The sequence below is a fragment of the Ambystoma mexicanum genome, chromosome 6q (assembly GCF_040938575.1).
Source record: "Ambystoma mexicanum isolate Mex_15411 chromosome 6q, UKY_AmexF1_1, whole genome shotgun sequence".
NCBI classification, from domain to species: Eukaryota; Metazoa; Chordata; class Amphibia; order Caudata; family Ambystomatidae; genus Ambystoma; species Ambystoma mexicanum.
The window spans coordinates 1,140,526,679-1,140,541,971 of record NC_090937.1 but is presented as its reverse complement, the minus strand read 5'-3'; the positions used below and the strand labels follow the sequence as shown (position 1 = coordinate 1,140,541,971).

The 15,293-nt window shown below is 43.5% G+C and overlaps 1 protein-coding gene across 2 annotated transcripts in view; it reads right to left on the bottom strand.

The window, feature by feature from the left end:
- The window catches only part of YIPF7 (Yip1 domain family member 7), a 747,023-nt gene extending 732,094 nt beyond the window's left edge, over positions 1 to 14,929 (bottom strand). For both annotated transcript variants that reach the window (XM_069631733.1, XM_069631734.1), the window contains exon 1: positions 14,825 to 14,929. The gene's annotated coding sequence lies outside the window, so the exon portion shown is untranslated. The remainder of the gene's footprint in view (positions 1 to 14,824) is intronic.
- Positions 14,930 to 15,293: the final 364 nt, after the last annotated feature.

Below are 15,293 nucleotides of genomic sequence, written 5' to 3'. Positions count from 1 at the left end.
TGCCACCCATTTTTGCCTATGTTGTGAGCACAGGAGGGCACTGCCTAAAACCACCATTGGGCTACACACACAGTAGCCTGAAACCATTGGGAATGGCAATGCTGATTGCCAAAAAAAGCAACTCAGAACTGTGGGGAATTCATTTTCTTAATCCCAAAAATGGTTGCATTACCAGTACTCACCACTATCAGAAAGCCGGTGTTTTAAAACCACCAGACTTTTGTGTAAAACTGCACAAATGAAACAAAACCAGACCAAGGAAAGACTTGCTAAGAGGTGGAAGAATGTAAAACCATATTCTGAAATGACTTGAAGGAAGTAATTATTTAATGTATAGGTACAAATTGTCAGTTTGATTTGAATGTAGAAAACTGGGAACAAAAAGTGACATTGAGCTGAAACCTGGCTTAGTGAAACTGGATTCTGCCTGACAACTACCCCCGACAGGAGAAACCTGTTCAGCCACTCTTAGCTGCATCCTGCTGCCCCTTGCCAAAAGGAGTTGTCACCTCTCTGATTAGAATAGGGGTGGAGCACCTGGGAACTGGAAGGAACAGAACAATGCAACTCCCTTGACTCAGACAAATGTTATATTGGGGGCGTTGTAAAGTGGCTTCCTCTTAGGGGAAACTGGGAGGGGCAGTGCCTCTGCTAGCAGCTGAGCTTGGGGGAAGTGGATAAACCAGTTATTCCACCCTGTGATGTGGGAAGCCACACCCCTTTTTGACCAGGGCATAATTTTAAAAAGATAGATAACTCATAGTGCGGACTTGTCAGAATTATATAAGTAATATCATTATTTTTGTGATTTTTCTGTGAACATTTTGAGAGGCGTTAGGACCCTGTGGTGTATTCTGGGGGGTTGCTAGCGGAAAATAGGTTCTCACTCCAAATGTCTGCATGTTAAAAATCTGACACTTCATCAATTAATGTCCATACTCCTTGCGCACATGTGTGTAATTTTGGGTAAATGTCCGATATTGCAAAACCAGTTAAAAAGCGCAAAATGTTGTCATTTTTTAATGCAAGCCCCCAGGAAGATCAGAGGCGGACAAGCATGGACCATAAGGAATATATAATGTGTACATGTAATTTCAACAAATTGTATATCTGGGAAGGATGTATTTGAATCAAATATAGATTTGTGGGCAAACTGACCAGGGGAGGATCCTCTGACCCATAAACAGACTTCATCATAATGACAATCCATTTCCTTCCCCCAATCATGGGAGAGAGGAGAATTGGGCCAATAACAAGTACAGAGGGGCAGGCTTAGCTAAGCCCAGGCACACACCCATTTTCAAAACACATAAAAAGAGACTGCTGGGACAGGTAGAGACATTCAATTCCATTTGCTGTGGAGCATGCTGACCGATGACTTCAAATCCAGAGATCCAGACTTCAAATCCATCAATCTCCAAAGACCAGAACTTTACTTCAGAACTTAAAGCAAGGGCCTAAACCCACAAACTGAGAAGCAAACTATTCCACAGTTGAGCTGTTTGAATTCTTTTGCCAAGAACAATTGCCAGAGACCAGACCAGTGATCCAGAGTGACCCAGACTGCTGTGAGCAGAACCAGAGAGCTGACCCAGATCACTGTGAAGTGCCGAGACCAGACCGGAGTCCAGTCCAAAACCTGACCAGATCCGTGACGAGGCCTAGTTCAAATTTATATTGTGAGTACCTAGCAGAACTGTGCAGAACCAATCTCTTAGTTAAAATAATCTAATCCAAACTATTTTAACCTAAGTAGAACAGCCTCCTAGACATCGTGTCATCTGTCATTTGTAAAGCCGCACAACTGTCACCTGTCAATTCTGCAGCTGCAAGCTGTCACCTGTCATTTTGAGTTTTACTTTAAATCTGAAAATCTACCTTTATTAAATCGTCCGTATCTCTGGAACCGTTTAACTTTCCTCTGAAAGCTTAGAATCTAAGCTTTCCAACAAGCCTAGAACCGACTTCCTACTCCTTATACTTTTTCCACAATTTTGCCGCGATTTGCGATTTGGCCTGATTTCTTTACCTGTAAAAAGATAGCAGCTTTTTGCTTTCCTTTGCTAAAAATGTGTTTGCCTCTTAATAACCATCCCTGAATCATTGCTAAAGTGAGCCTGAACTAATACCAACACGCATCTCCCACTCACCCTGAATCTCTAGAGGGAATTAAAATCAGTTGGCACATTTTCCCATCCATTGCCATCACATTTAAAAAGCATTTTGGGCCTGTGTTTCAAACTCCTACCTGTTTCCTCTAAGCTTGCTGGGGGGGGAACTGAATTTCGTATTGTATTTGATTGCATTCCTGAGAACTGTGTGCTCCTCTTTCCATCTCCTTCCATTTCTTACATTGCATAGGGGAGGTGGGTGAATTGCCAGAGAGAAAGTGATTATCTTATCTTTTGCTAAAATCATATCAAGTATTTCTGTACTGCATTTTATTCCTCATTGCTTTTCCCTTGAAATCATAAAAGTATTTTTGCTACTTTTATCCATCCTATACTAACTCCTCATTGATTGTAAAGAAGTGTGCTAGTGCCAGATTACCCATTGTTGATCAACATCATACGTCTATGTGTACTATCAGATATCAATTTATTATAAAGTGTGATATATATATATTGTTTAAATTCTCAAACAAACCTTTTAATTTGCAAAACAAACCTACTTCTTGGCTCAGTGGGGTCAGGGGGATTCTAAGAGGGGGGTGTTATACAAGGGTGGTCATCCAGAGTACTGAACTAGACATAAAAATACATTAATAAGGGTTTTCCTCAGCATCCCAGACTAGGCATTGACTTGGCTGTAGTGTTGATTGAATATCGCTTACAGTCCGCCTCAGTTACAGCTTCCTCTCCGTTTTAAGGTACTGTGCAAATACGATTGTTCGTTTCGTTCAGCCGGGGTGAAAGTGTTTGAAATCTTTCTCCAAACCAAGGGCTTGTCCTTCCCTTCTCTTTGAACTAACTTTTCTGCCAACCAACCTCGTCCGGAATTCGTGGCACGAATTTTACCGCGAACTACCCTGAACTGTGTGATCTTGAGCAAAATACTTTTGACCCAGTGACTATGGCCCTAAGCCTTTTCTGCCTGATTCTATCACTGTAGTTCCTATTGCTCAATTGCCCTGAGTACTTACCTGTTTGTGTGGTTCAATTTCTATTAACTTTGTTTTTCCCTCCCTTTTAAATTGTTAGAGTGCCATTTTGCTCCCACTTCATTTTGTGAGCTTGACTTGTCTGGAACTTATTGGGAGTGGTGTGGTGTATTAAGAGTGTGATTTTTAAACTGCTTATAATAGTGTAATGTTATACAACTGAAGAGTGAAATAAATGTATATTATTTTACTTGAAAACCTTGAGTCAGTGTTTGCCTGAATCATAGTAATTTTTGTCCTTTGTGCAACTATTTGATACTGCTCACTTACTCTTGAGATAAGTCTGGCTGCTCAGCCATCGCTACCACTTTAACTGTGTAGTACAGGATTGTACCAAAGGTGAATTTGCACTGTCACTTGTAGTCTTAATTGTGTGTTGTGTTCCCAAAGGGTACTGCATATAATTCTGCCTAACACTTCCTTACTCTGCTTCCGCGTGTAACATTGGTGTCATCTTCGACTCATCACTCAACTTCTTGCTCTTCCTCTCCAAATCTGCCACTACAGCCAGACTCAACCACCTCAATATTAAAAAAAGCTGTAATTTTCTTCCGTTCAATACTGCTAAACAGCTAATCTCCTCCTTAATCCTTTATAGATCTGACTACTGTACCAGTCTGCTCTATGGCCTTCCCAGCTGTGCTTTTTCACCTTTGGACAAAGTCCTCAATTTTGTGATCCACACTTTTCGATCTTTCTCGCTTTTTCTCTACCTCCTCTGCCCCTCACCAGATTGGCTGGCTATCAATTAAACAAAGGGCAAAGTATAAACTTCATATCATCTTCAAAACTATCCATGAATTTGTATTCCCTACCTATCTGCTCACGGTACGACGTTCATTCATCACCTGTTTTCTTTCCGCTGCACTTTTTCCTGAAAAAACCCATCAAAAAATATGGGCAGGGAGGGCATATAAGGGGCAGTGTGGGGTGGTGTTTAAGTAATAAATAATAGGGGAGGGGGCAACTGGAGGGACTACCCCCACCAAATAAAAACTACATTTGATGGGTTTTTTCGGCAAAACATTTTCAGCAAAAAAAGCAGCAAAAAGATAGAATGGGTTTCAATGAACATAGAACCCTGCTCATCTTCCTCCCCACTCTCCTCCTCACTCATTATGATCGTCCCCAGCACGTTTCCGTCCGCCCTCCATCCTTAATTTAGCACTTCCTCCAGCATCAAGTTCCTTTGTCATTTAGTCCTGTCCTCGTCCTTGATTGATGTTTCCAACTTCCCCTGTAACATCTAAACATCTGGTCTTCAAGTCACTTTCTCTCCCTCCATTGCAAAGGGCACATGTCCTCTCCACTCTGTTATCAATGGTACATTCTGCACGCGTTTATGTGCCACAAATGGATTGCTTTAACTGTGATTCAAATAAATAAATTAAATGAAAAAAGAAGGAAAAATCCTAAAAGTACATTCTGTAAGTTAGTTATCCTGATACAAGAGATACTATGGGTGAAGGGTCATAGGAGAGTTTCATTAACAACACTGCAATATACATTTCAGAATGGCGGCCTGCAGGTGCCAGACATTGAAGCCTATTATACAGCTGCCCAGCTACAGTTTGTAATGCAATAGTTGTCTGATGAAGAAACTCCTGAACTGCCAGTATTAGTGGGATCGGTTAGTCGCACTATGCTGAAAGAACTACTGTGGCTTGCAGTGAGTGATAAGAAGCGGCTGCCTATGATAGATCTGGGCGAAAAAATCTGGGTAAGGGCATGTAAAATAACTGGTCACACACCCGTACTCCCCTAATAATGCACTGGGTATGAGTGCGTAACAATGGAGTGCACCGACTAGGAAGCTGCTGCAGAAATAGGAGCGGACAGGATTGTCGGTCTAGGGGATGTATTTGCGAATGGACAGCTATTAGCACACTCTGAACTTTGCAATAGATAAGAGATAGATAAGGGACATTTTCTATACCATGTTGGGTTCCCGGGAAGGTTCAAGGTTTGGACTAGTTTGACAGAGGAATCAGATTGTAGTCCTTTGTTGGCATGCCTTCAAGGCATGGATGAGAGGAAAAGGCCTGTCTCCACGATATGCAAATTGATAATGGGGAGGAAAAAGAAGCCTGTTCTTAAAATTAATGGTAATTGGGAAACGATTTGGGAATGCCTTCAAAATGGTGAAAATATGCTTGTACCCGAAGTCAGTGTCGTGTAATGCACGGCTGAAATTGGTACAATACAGTGCAGTACATGAGACATATCTGATGCCAGTAAGGTGGCATAGAATTAAGCCATCCAGAGATGTGCATTGTCCAAGGTGCGATGAGGTGGAAGCTTTGTTTATTCACTTGATATGGTCCTTTGCGCGCCTGCCTCAATTAAGGTGTCTTACCCAATTCAGGCGGTGGTGGACAACATTCATACCATGGGAGTTACATGGATAGCGTTAGTGCCATTGTCGTGCTTGTTAGGACAATACCCCCGGGGTAAAGATAGGACGCAATTGAATGAAATGATTGATGTAGCCCTCGCATTGTCAAAGAGAGGCATTGCTATGTTCTAGTCTAAAACAGATGGCCCCAAGGTTACAGACTGGGGTAGAGACCTACTAAAATGGACCAGTGCTGAACTCGTGGAATTGGCCAGAATGGAAGCGATGTATGCTAATGTGGGCATGTCAAATCGAACAGACTGGGCAATATTGCTGGAGGGTTTGCGGTACCCCTCACATATTGGGCCCCCTTGAGAAATTCATTGGTTGGTTTTACAGAATATTGGTGATGTGATATGTGAACTTAGACGTCTCAATATGGCGGATTAATAGATGACCCAACACTGAAAGAACGGCACAGACCATATGCTGAAATAAGAGGTGTATTAGGGAAAGTGGGTAGGGAATTGGGTGGGTTATTGTGGGGGGTTCTGGGTTTGATTGCATTTTTCATGTATAACGACAATAAGTGGTTGTAACATTGTATGACAGTTTATTCTAAATACTAAAAAAACAAATTAAAAAAAAATATTTCATTGTTTGCTTAGTCTCTAAACAGATGTATGACTCACATCTGTACTTTCATCAGACCCCTGCCTGTGAACCTGACAGGCACTGAGTCTTTTCATCAGTGAATCTTCAATGTCTGATGCTCTTTCATCTATTCTTCTTGCAACGATCTGTTTTCTCCACCATTGATTTTTTTGTCAGAGGATACTACAGATATATTATGCCCAAGCAATCTGTCACAAATTCTCCATCGGCTTTCAAGAAACTGATCTTGGCTGCTGCCTCAGCAGTCTGCCTTGCAAGTGTGAAAAAGCTCTGTTGCCAACCGTGCTCTGTTTTAGAAAGCTCTTATGCGGCCCAACAGATCTTCACATGTCTTTGCATGTTTTGTAAATAATGCTGTTTAGACTGCACTCCTTGCAGACAGCTACCTGTCAACCCAGGACGTTTGTTTAATAGCAAAAACATATGTGGGCCTATTAACTTTAAATACACAACATTCATTAACCATGTTTAGTTCGGCCTGGTAGCTAATAAAGCCCAGATTAAATTTGGCCATAACAAAACAAGTTCAAAATCACAATTGTATTATTATGCGCTAAGCCTGTGGTATTGCTGTGGACCCCCTATTTGGAGCATTTAAGTAACACCCTTACATATATTTATTGTTTACATGATATTAAAGTGCAATTTCAAATATCTCAGTAATGCTATTTAATCCCCTTTTGCATGTCAAACATACCATAGGTAAGGCACTTCCCAACATGTGCAGCTGTTGCCATCATATACCAAGTGCACACTCAAGTGCACCCGTAAATACCATCTAATGCCATTCAATTCCTCATATGTCTGATACCTTTACCAAATGAAAGGTACATTTCAGCAAGTCCTGGTATCAAAGTGTGCCAAGTGTGCTTTCAAATATCTCAGTTAATGCCACCCAATGCCTCATACAGATGTCACGGCAATCATATATTAGGTATATCTGCACATGTTCAGCTGCCATCATTTGCAAATGAGGCCTCAAATTGCCTCTGTAAATGTCATATAATGCAATTTAATAGCTCATGAGTCAGATCAATTCACTGTCTGTAAAATGCAAGCTCATATGTCCAGCTGCTGCCATCATATGCAATGTTCTGCCTGAAGTGCCTCAGTAAATGCCAGGTAATGCTTTTTAATGAGATGACATAGCTTGGTCAGGGAGTAGGCCCTACTGATAAAGGCCCATCACTCATGTTAAGGGCCTGAGCAAAGTAGAGGGTGCTCATTGAGGGTGGTCCCGACGTTACCTGTAGGATCAGCCCCCGGGCCAGATTAATATTCTCAGTAGCACCCGCCATGTGAAAACCCAGGGGCTAATGTGGTACTGTATAACATATTTTTTGAAAGTTGGCATGGTACAGATTCCCATTTCACTTTCTATTGTAGTCTTCACTGGAAGGAGGGTGGTGGTGAAAAATGGTGGACAAGGACCAGTGGTGCAGGAGCGAGGTAAATGGGGGAAATGTGCCACTGGCAGGCAGATGGGAATGGGAGATGCAGGGGAGTGAGTGCTCAGACCAGTGCAGGTGAGATACCTCCGTCTTGTACCATTGAATAAAGGTTGTGTTCTCTCACCCCCGATTCGTCTAACGGTCCTTTCAGGATGCTATATGCCTGGAAGACTCCCCATATCTAAGGTACTTACTCAAGTGCATTGTGCACCCTCAAAGCCCAGGCCCTAGTTCCTCGGGATTTTAAGTGTCCCATCACCCCTTCAGCTCCCTGTTTACCTATACACTGCCTAGTCCACTGAGCTGTTTTGATGTGGTCACTCATTCCCAACTCAGAGTTTATAAGATAAGCAACACTGGGCTCTAAGAGGAGACATAAGCTTATTCTATTTCTGCAGTTCACCCTCTTCTGCTTGCTCTCACTCTGCAATGTGACATCCCTTGTTCCATCCCCGGCTCTTCAGCAGCCATTAGATTGCTACTCGGCACGGGAACCAGGGGACAATGGGTGTAAACTACAGAAAGTGAAGAAGGCTTTGAAAGTCATCTTTACTTTCTGTTTGACAACATTGCTAATGCAGTATGTGGTCTCAGAGGCAGCGTTGCTAGACACAGAAAACAACTTGGTGGGCTGCGTGGTGACCATTCGAATGTATGTTGGACCACTGTGAGGAATTGCCATCTGGCAAGGGTGTAGTAGCTCTGCTTTTTATTTCATATTAAATAATACAATTATGTAGGTAATTCTCTATCTGCAAGGATAGTCTGCTAACCAGACCCCCTTTCATTAAGCTCCATGCCAAAACATAGTGACACATGTGCCCTGCTGTATCAGTCTCTTGATCTGCAGTATCTGCTCTCCAGTGGCAAAAAGCACGGTCAAAGTTCAGAGGTGCCCTATTAACAGCTGTTTGACAGCCAAGTAACTTCAGCACAGAGGATTAATTTAAAGTCTGCATCTCTGACCCTACACCATATAATTATGAGAGGTACCATCCTGGTGGCAGATTAAACTTTAAACATAAGCCATGATAACATTTGTAATATAATGACTGTAATTCACATAATTATTAAAGCCATATCTGGTCTATATTGTACATGTGTCAACGCTGTGAGCCCATGCCAGCTGTGGAAGGGTTATGTGTATTCTAGTCAGCCTGACGGTTCCAGCCAGCAGGACAGGAGACTGAAACACTATGCCTCTCTTTTGATCATCTGTGAGGTCAGGGGCTGGGATGCAAGTGCAACGTCCCAAACATGAAAGAAGGTTCAGACTGCAGAGATTCTATTAGCAAGGAGAGGTGGTCAAAGTGTTGACCTAGTCTGTGGTTATACTTGACCCGTTTAGAAGTGCCAGGTCCATTAGAACTACACGTGTCAAGGTAAATAGAGCAAATAAATCCGAGAAATGGATCCTCAAGAGCAGTGTCTCGCTATGTTTTTTATAAAGCCACCTGGTTCTCGAGAGAGATGGGGAAGGATGTGCACTAGGAAAGTAACATCTTCCAAGATGAATGTCGCAAGAGGTGTTGAAAAAGAGTACAGCTGCAAGGTCAAAGAGCCGTTTGGGTTTGCCAAGTTGTCTGCTCTCATGAGAAAATAGTATTGTGTCCACTACATTACCAGACTTCCTTGTTCACACCCGCTCATGATTCGGTCTCTTCGAGGGGCATGCACATCAAGAATTATCTGAAGTTGTTTTGACCAATAAGGAAAGTCCATAGTTGCAAAAAGTTACCTGAATATAATGGACCAATCAGAGCAAAGTATTTTTTGCTGACTGCACAATTAGGTAATTCGCAGGGGGCTGTTCATGTCGCCACGGATACTTAATTGACCAATGGGGTAGTAAAATGTAGGTGATCTTTAGATTTTTATATAGGGGATAGCCAGTAGGAAATGTGGGGTTAATATGTATTGGATACATGTTGCCAATGTAGTTCTTGTGGTTTTTGTCTTTAAGAGATGTAACTAACATGGGCATGTCGAGTGAGTTCTCAGTTTTTAGTTCTATGGAGAGGACTGAGCCTCCTGGATGTATTTGCATGTAATAAGCATGTTTTCCTTGCGAAACGTGTGCTCTTTATTGAACCATTGCATTGTTTTTTATCAATCATTTCTTGGGCCTACCTTACACAGGAAATGCCTCCTTCCAGCAAGACAGCCCCTCATCAGGAGCTATGCTTTGTAATGGGAAACAAAGGGCACACCCTAAACAAAATGACTAGCCTCATACCAAGATGTTACATGCCAAATGGTCTCTGATGCTTATGGTTTGAGCAGGGAGCAAAGTTAGCATAGTCAGAGGGAGCTAGGCACACTTGGAGAAGTATTCCAGCATCGTGTTTCTCTCTGTACCCCTCTTTCCTTCCTGTCTCCTATACTTCCTTAAGCAAAAAGCACCTTGGGTATAATGCAAGAATGCAAAGACTACTTGTCACAAGGCCAGGGATTGGATCCCTTAAAGCAGTCATACTTTTGTACAATCACCTGCTGACCTTGTCTGTAAAAGAGGGGGATTCACCTTTGGACCACCCAGGACATATGAAAGAATTAATGTGGACCTCTTTTATTGAGGTGAAGGAGTCTTCCAAGGCAGAGGCAAACACTTCTCACTTCCCACTCCTATGGCAAATTGGGGGTAACTCTTGCTGAGGAGCAGGCCCTGCCACTCTGCACCAACCCTCCCTAGGCTGGTAGAGTAGAACCTGAAAGGACTCCCCCTGTCCTAGAGCCCATGCGTTGAGTCTCACAGCATCTGGAGAGCCAGAACAGCCAGGATTCCTGTTGTACCGCATCAAACCAGTCGAACTGCATTCAAACTGTGTTCGCTGCACTCGAACCAGAGGGAACTTCAAACCACCACTGATTTGCATTCATGAAAAAGGCTTGCTGCTGTATCATGCCAAGCAACGTGCATCACCTGTTTGAACAACCCATTGACCACTGTGGGAAAACTCGATCCGCCACCTCCTTGGAAAATGCATAGTATCGCCAACGTCACAGCATCGATCCAATAGAACTGGACTCAAACTGTTGTAGCAACATAATACTCATCATCTCAAACCAGGGGTTAACAACATTTCGAATTGACTAGACCCTCGAAGCGACAATAGTGAGCCTTCCGAACTGCAAGACCCAAATGCGGCACTCGATTACACCAAGCGCCCGCTTCGAAGTGATTAGAGGCCAGCTCACTGCTTGTGCCAGCATGGCTCGCTGCAACCAAACCTGGTTTGACCCATAATGAAGCACAGACCGAAGCTGGTTCTAAGCTATTGGACTGATGAACAGGGGAAGACCTAGAACTGACCCTGTCCCCCTGGTTAACATTTCCTGCCTGTTTTCCTCCCTGCTGAATACCCAGAGTGCATGTCTCTGTCTCTCCTTTACAGGGGTGGGTTTCTATATAGTGTTTTTGACAGTTAATTGTATATTTTGGCGTGTTTATTTAAAATATATATATTGGTATAGAACCTTGCATGGACTGTCCTTTATTTGTGGACTGTTGTCCATTGCTGTTTGGGTTGCTATTGGCTCACATTTGCACCCCTTCTGAGAGTATAGCCTTCCATGGTTCCACGTTACCACAAAACGCAAATGAGGTATAACCTTTTGCGTGCCTGTTTTACCTTTATCATATGGATCCCTGTTGGTTTGTAGAACTGTGGGGCTGAGTGGGCAGTTTAGCCGATACTCATCCATGTACTTCTGGAGAGCAGAAGCCATTTCATCACACTGGTGACAATGGTGGGATTTTAGACAGACTGCACCTACAGATAAGTCTTCCAAAATAAACGTTTTGCACTTAACGTTGTAAACACTGACAGGCAATTTTGCTACCATGGAATTGGGCATGAGTGCCACAGAAAGCTTGAAAGCAGGCAAACAGTGCAAGCTCTGTCAGTAGATGGGACTCCATCATGGCAGTGTGGTGAAGAAAGCTGAACTGATAAAGAGACTTCAGACTTTTGCTGAAGCTATGGGAATGGAGGAGTGTCAGGGAGGCAGCAGCGATCTGGTGCTCTCAGCTCAGGTATCCCTTACTCTGGGAGGTATAGAAGTGACACAGGACAGTGATGAGGAAAGCAGTTCTCACCACAGCCCCAGAAGGGCAGGGAGTGAAGCCTCTCACAGGTCCCAGAGTTCTGTTGGGTCCCATGGTTCGGATAGGTCCCAGGATTTTCTTAGGTACAGTGCCTCTGCCCGGCTCCATGGTGATCCCTCTCAGTGAGAACTGACTTAAAGGCAAATCCACCTAGAAGAGCAGAGGGTGGCATTCGAGGAAATGAAACAAAGGGACTTTGTGATTCTACATAAAATTTAGCAGGCAAACCAAAAAGAGGCCTGACAAAGTAACTCCAGTGGTGGCTCACAAGGAAGGTTTTTCATCCCCAAGGACTTAGGGCAACCATATGAGATGGGGAAGGATATGATCAACTGGTTTGAAACGAGTTAGCTTTCTGCTTCCAGAAGGTAGAAAAGGAGTTGTGGGGATCAGCCCTGATGAGCCACCTACTGAGGGTGGGCGCTGATACACTCAGTCAGTTGACTCCCGAGGAAAGGCCCACAATATATCCTCCTGGTCTTTTGAAGAGCTCAAAATGAAGGAGCGTCTTACCTTTGAGGTATTTGCACATCAGTCCTTGAAATATCTGAATGGATGGGTCACAGGTATCAAAGTTGAAATGTTTGATGTAATGTTTTAGTTGGTTCCATGCAAGAATATCCTTGAAAATTATGAGATGGAGATACATCAGCATTTAAGTGCCATGAGACTCACAAAGTCTAGGGAGCTGGGGAAGGCTGCGGATACGTATGCGAGTACTGGAGTCCAGATAAGGGTTCAGGCAAATCCATCCAAACCATATACCAAGGCATCTGATAATAACAAACATCTTTCTCCCAAGAAAAGTTCACAGAAATATGAGGGAAACCCCGTCCTATGGTTGGTCATCCCCCACATAAAAGAAGAGTGAGGGAACCTCTAGCACTGAAGCACCCATCGGTTGTTTTTTTGTGTAGGGAGATAACACATAGCAAGGGAAATCCAGCGTGCAATAGGAGACCCAAGGAGGCCACTGTGATTGCCAGTATGGACATCTTAGCAGATGTAGCCCCACTAGACCAGGGAGTGGCAGAAAGGTCCCTAACTCTGAGTGAGAATTGTACCAGATCCTTTGAGGGGGCTCCATTTCCTGGCATGACTGAGATATTTCTGGATTGTGTGTCCATAAATGGGAACAAATATCCAGGCTTGCGTGATACTGCTGCAAGTATCACAACTCTCGGGCAGCAATAGGTCAAGGAAGGTCAAGACATACCAGGATTGATCCAGATGGACGGTAAGGAGGTTTGATGATGTTACATACTCTCCCTTGCCAATAGTAGTGCTTATTTTGAGGGCTAAGTGAAAGACTTAATTCCAGTGGGGTGCCTTCTGGGAAATGACCTCCTAGTATCTAGAGAGTGAGCTAGAGAGTGAGCTCTATGTGCAGCACTGGAGGAAGCACTTGAGGGCCTTGGCTCATAGTCTTTATCAACTGGAGAGTGCAAGAGACCGGTCTCACTGGTAACTCCCAATCCAGGTCTGAAGTCCACTGAGGCTCCTTCTCTTGCCAGAGAGGCTTCTGTGGCCACTGAGGTGATTGTGGAGTTGGCACCAGATTCAGTGATCTCAGGGTCGCCGAGTGGCATAGTAAAGGAACCTGTAGTGTAGCTCAGGAGGTCAGGTTGACTTTTGCCAGGTACAGAGGGACTGTGCCACTCTTGCAGATCTATCGAGGCAGACAGAGGGGCAGGTGCAAGGCAGATGTCCTAAACCACTCCAGAAAGGTAAACAGACCTAGCCTATTCAAGGCAGATGTCCTAAACCACTCCAGAAAGGTAAACAGACCTAGCCTATTTCAAAACAGTGAACTGGTGCAAGGCAAAATCTTTGACCCATTCAAAGACAAGGAGCCCACGAATTCTGAGGAAGAGCACAGCCAGGAGTTGGTTGTTCTCTGAAGCCTCAAGAGTTTCGTACTGGACTTAGCTTCTTACACCCTTGCTGGTCATTTCTATGTGATCGGGACACCTGAAAGCTTATAAGATCATCTTTACAATCACCAGGTGGATTTAAAAATGGAAGAAGCCATGCACTCAAGTCAAGTCGAGTTAACTCAAGTTTATTTTGGGATAACAACAGTTTTCTGCAGAATCATTATACATAACGGTTGGTTTGTAGACGTTTGGGGGCTGAGTAGGTGGTTTAGCCTCCACTCATCCTTGTACTCCTGCGGGGCAGAAGTCATGCCATCACAACACCCATGTAAATCAGACTGTGACAAGCACAGACCCTGACAGCGCTGCATTTATGTTATTAGGGTATCAAGTTACAAAGACCGAAATAAATGCTGTTTCATTGGGTAATATCAACACCCAACAGGGGGGGTGCTTAGAACCAGGAGGAGTCCCGCATTAACCAAAATATGGAATTCTGGTTTTCTCGTCATGAATGACTTGCATGTTTATTTCATCATTGTGTCTTTTTTTGCGTTTACAGAAACACATATGTAGATGTTTTGTTTGTACAAAATGATAGTTTTTTTTGTGTTTTATGTGTCCTTGTGCCAGTGGGGGACGTTAGAAAGAACATTTTATTTTGATAGGCGACCTCTTGCATAGGTTGCCGAACTTAAAACAATTAGATATGTGTGACGATAGGATGGGGAATAGAACAAATGTAGTAGTACACTATGCAGGCTTTCTGTTACATGTTTGCATTTAATCGTACGCATTGGTATTGTCGTGTAGCGTAGCGGGCGGCGGTTACTCTAGTATTGTGAGTCAGAAGCAGGTGTCAGAAATAAATGACCGTATCAAGATCAGCAATTTGGCCACCAGACTAATTCGAATGCCTCCGAGTTACTTTGCCTGATGTAAATAGTACTGGCACAAAATACATCTTATAAACTCAAATGTACACCAAATTATGACGTAATTAAAAAAATGTCTAGCTCTGCATCAGCGTGGGTCTGGACTCCAGACTCTGGAGAGAAGAGCAACCAGCAGACGAGTTCCGAGCTGTAAGCAAACACTCGTTGCAAGGCGTGCGGCAAGTGACCAAAACAGGCAACAGACACGCCGTGTGTTGAAAGCTCAGACAACAGCAAGAACTGATAAGAACTGAAGCTTGATGAAGGAGTCGCTGGCACATACCTGCACGATATCCGGTGTGATAAAGATCCTCGGTACACAAAAACAACAGAGTGGAGTACTCTCGGACTACAGGCAACACAGAAAGTGCTGTCTGCTATTTATATACATCTAAATGTGTCCCCTGAACAGATGTACAGCGCGAGTTGCAAGGAACTGACAGTTCCGGCGCTGCCTATTGGCCACGATACCGGTCAGCAGACAGGGGTCAGCAGAGACAGGGGTCAGCAGTGACAGGCACGAAGCAGAAAGAACAGTTACTGGGAATGGGGGATCTGTACAACTGAGAAACCGGAGAGCCATGTAGTACCGCACTCGGGTAAGCAGAATAGATATGGCACACATAAAAAGGCAACATGTTAGAAGGGGCGTCTTTAAGTGCAAACTAAAGGAAGTCATTTAAAGACAATTGTTCAGGGTATCACAATGTTTCATTACATAAAAGAATATCATTTGAATATCATTTGAAAAT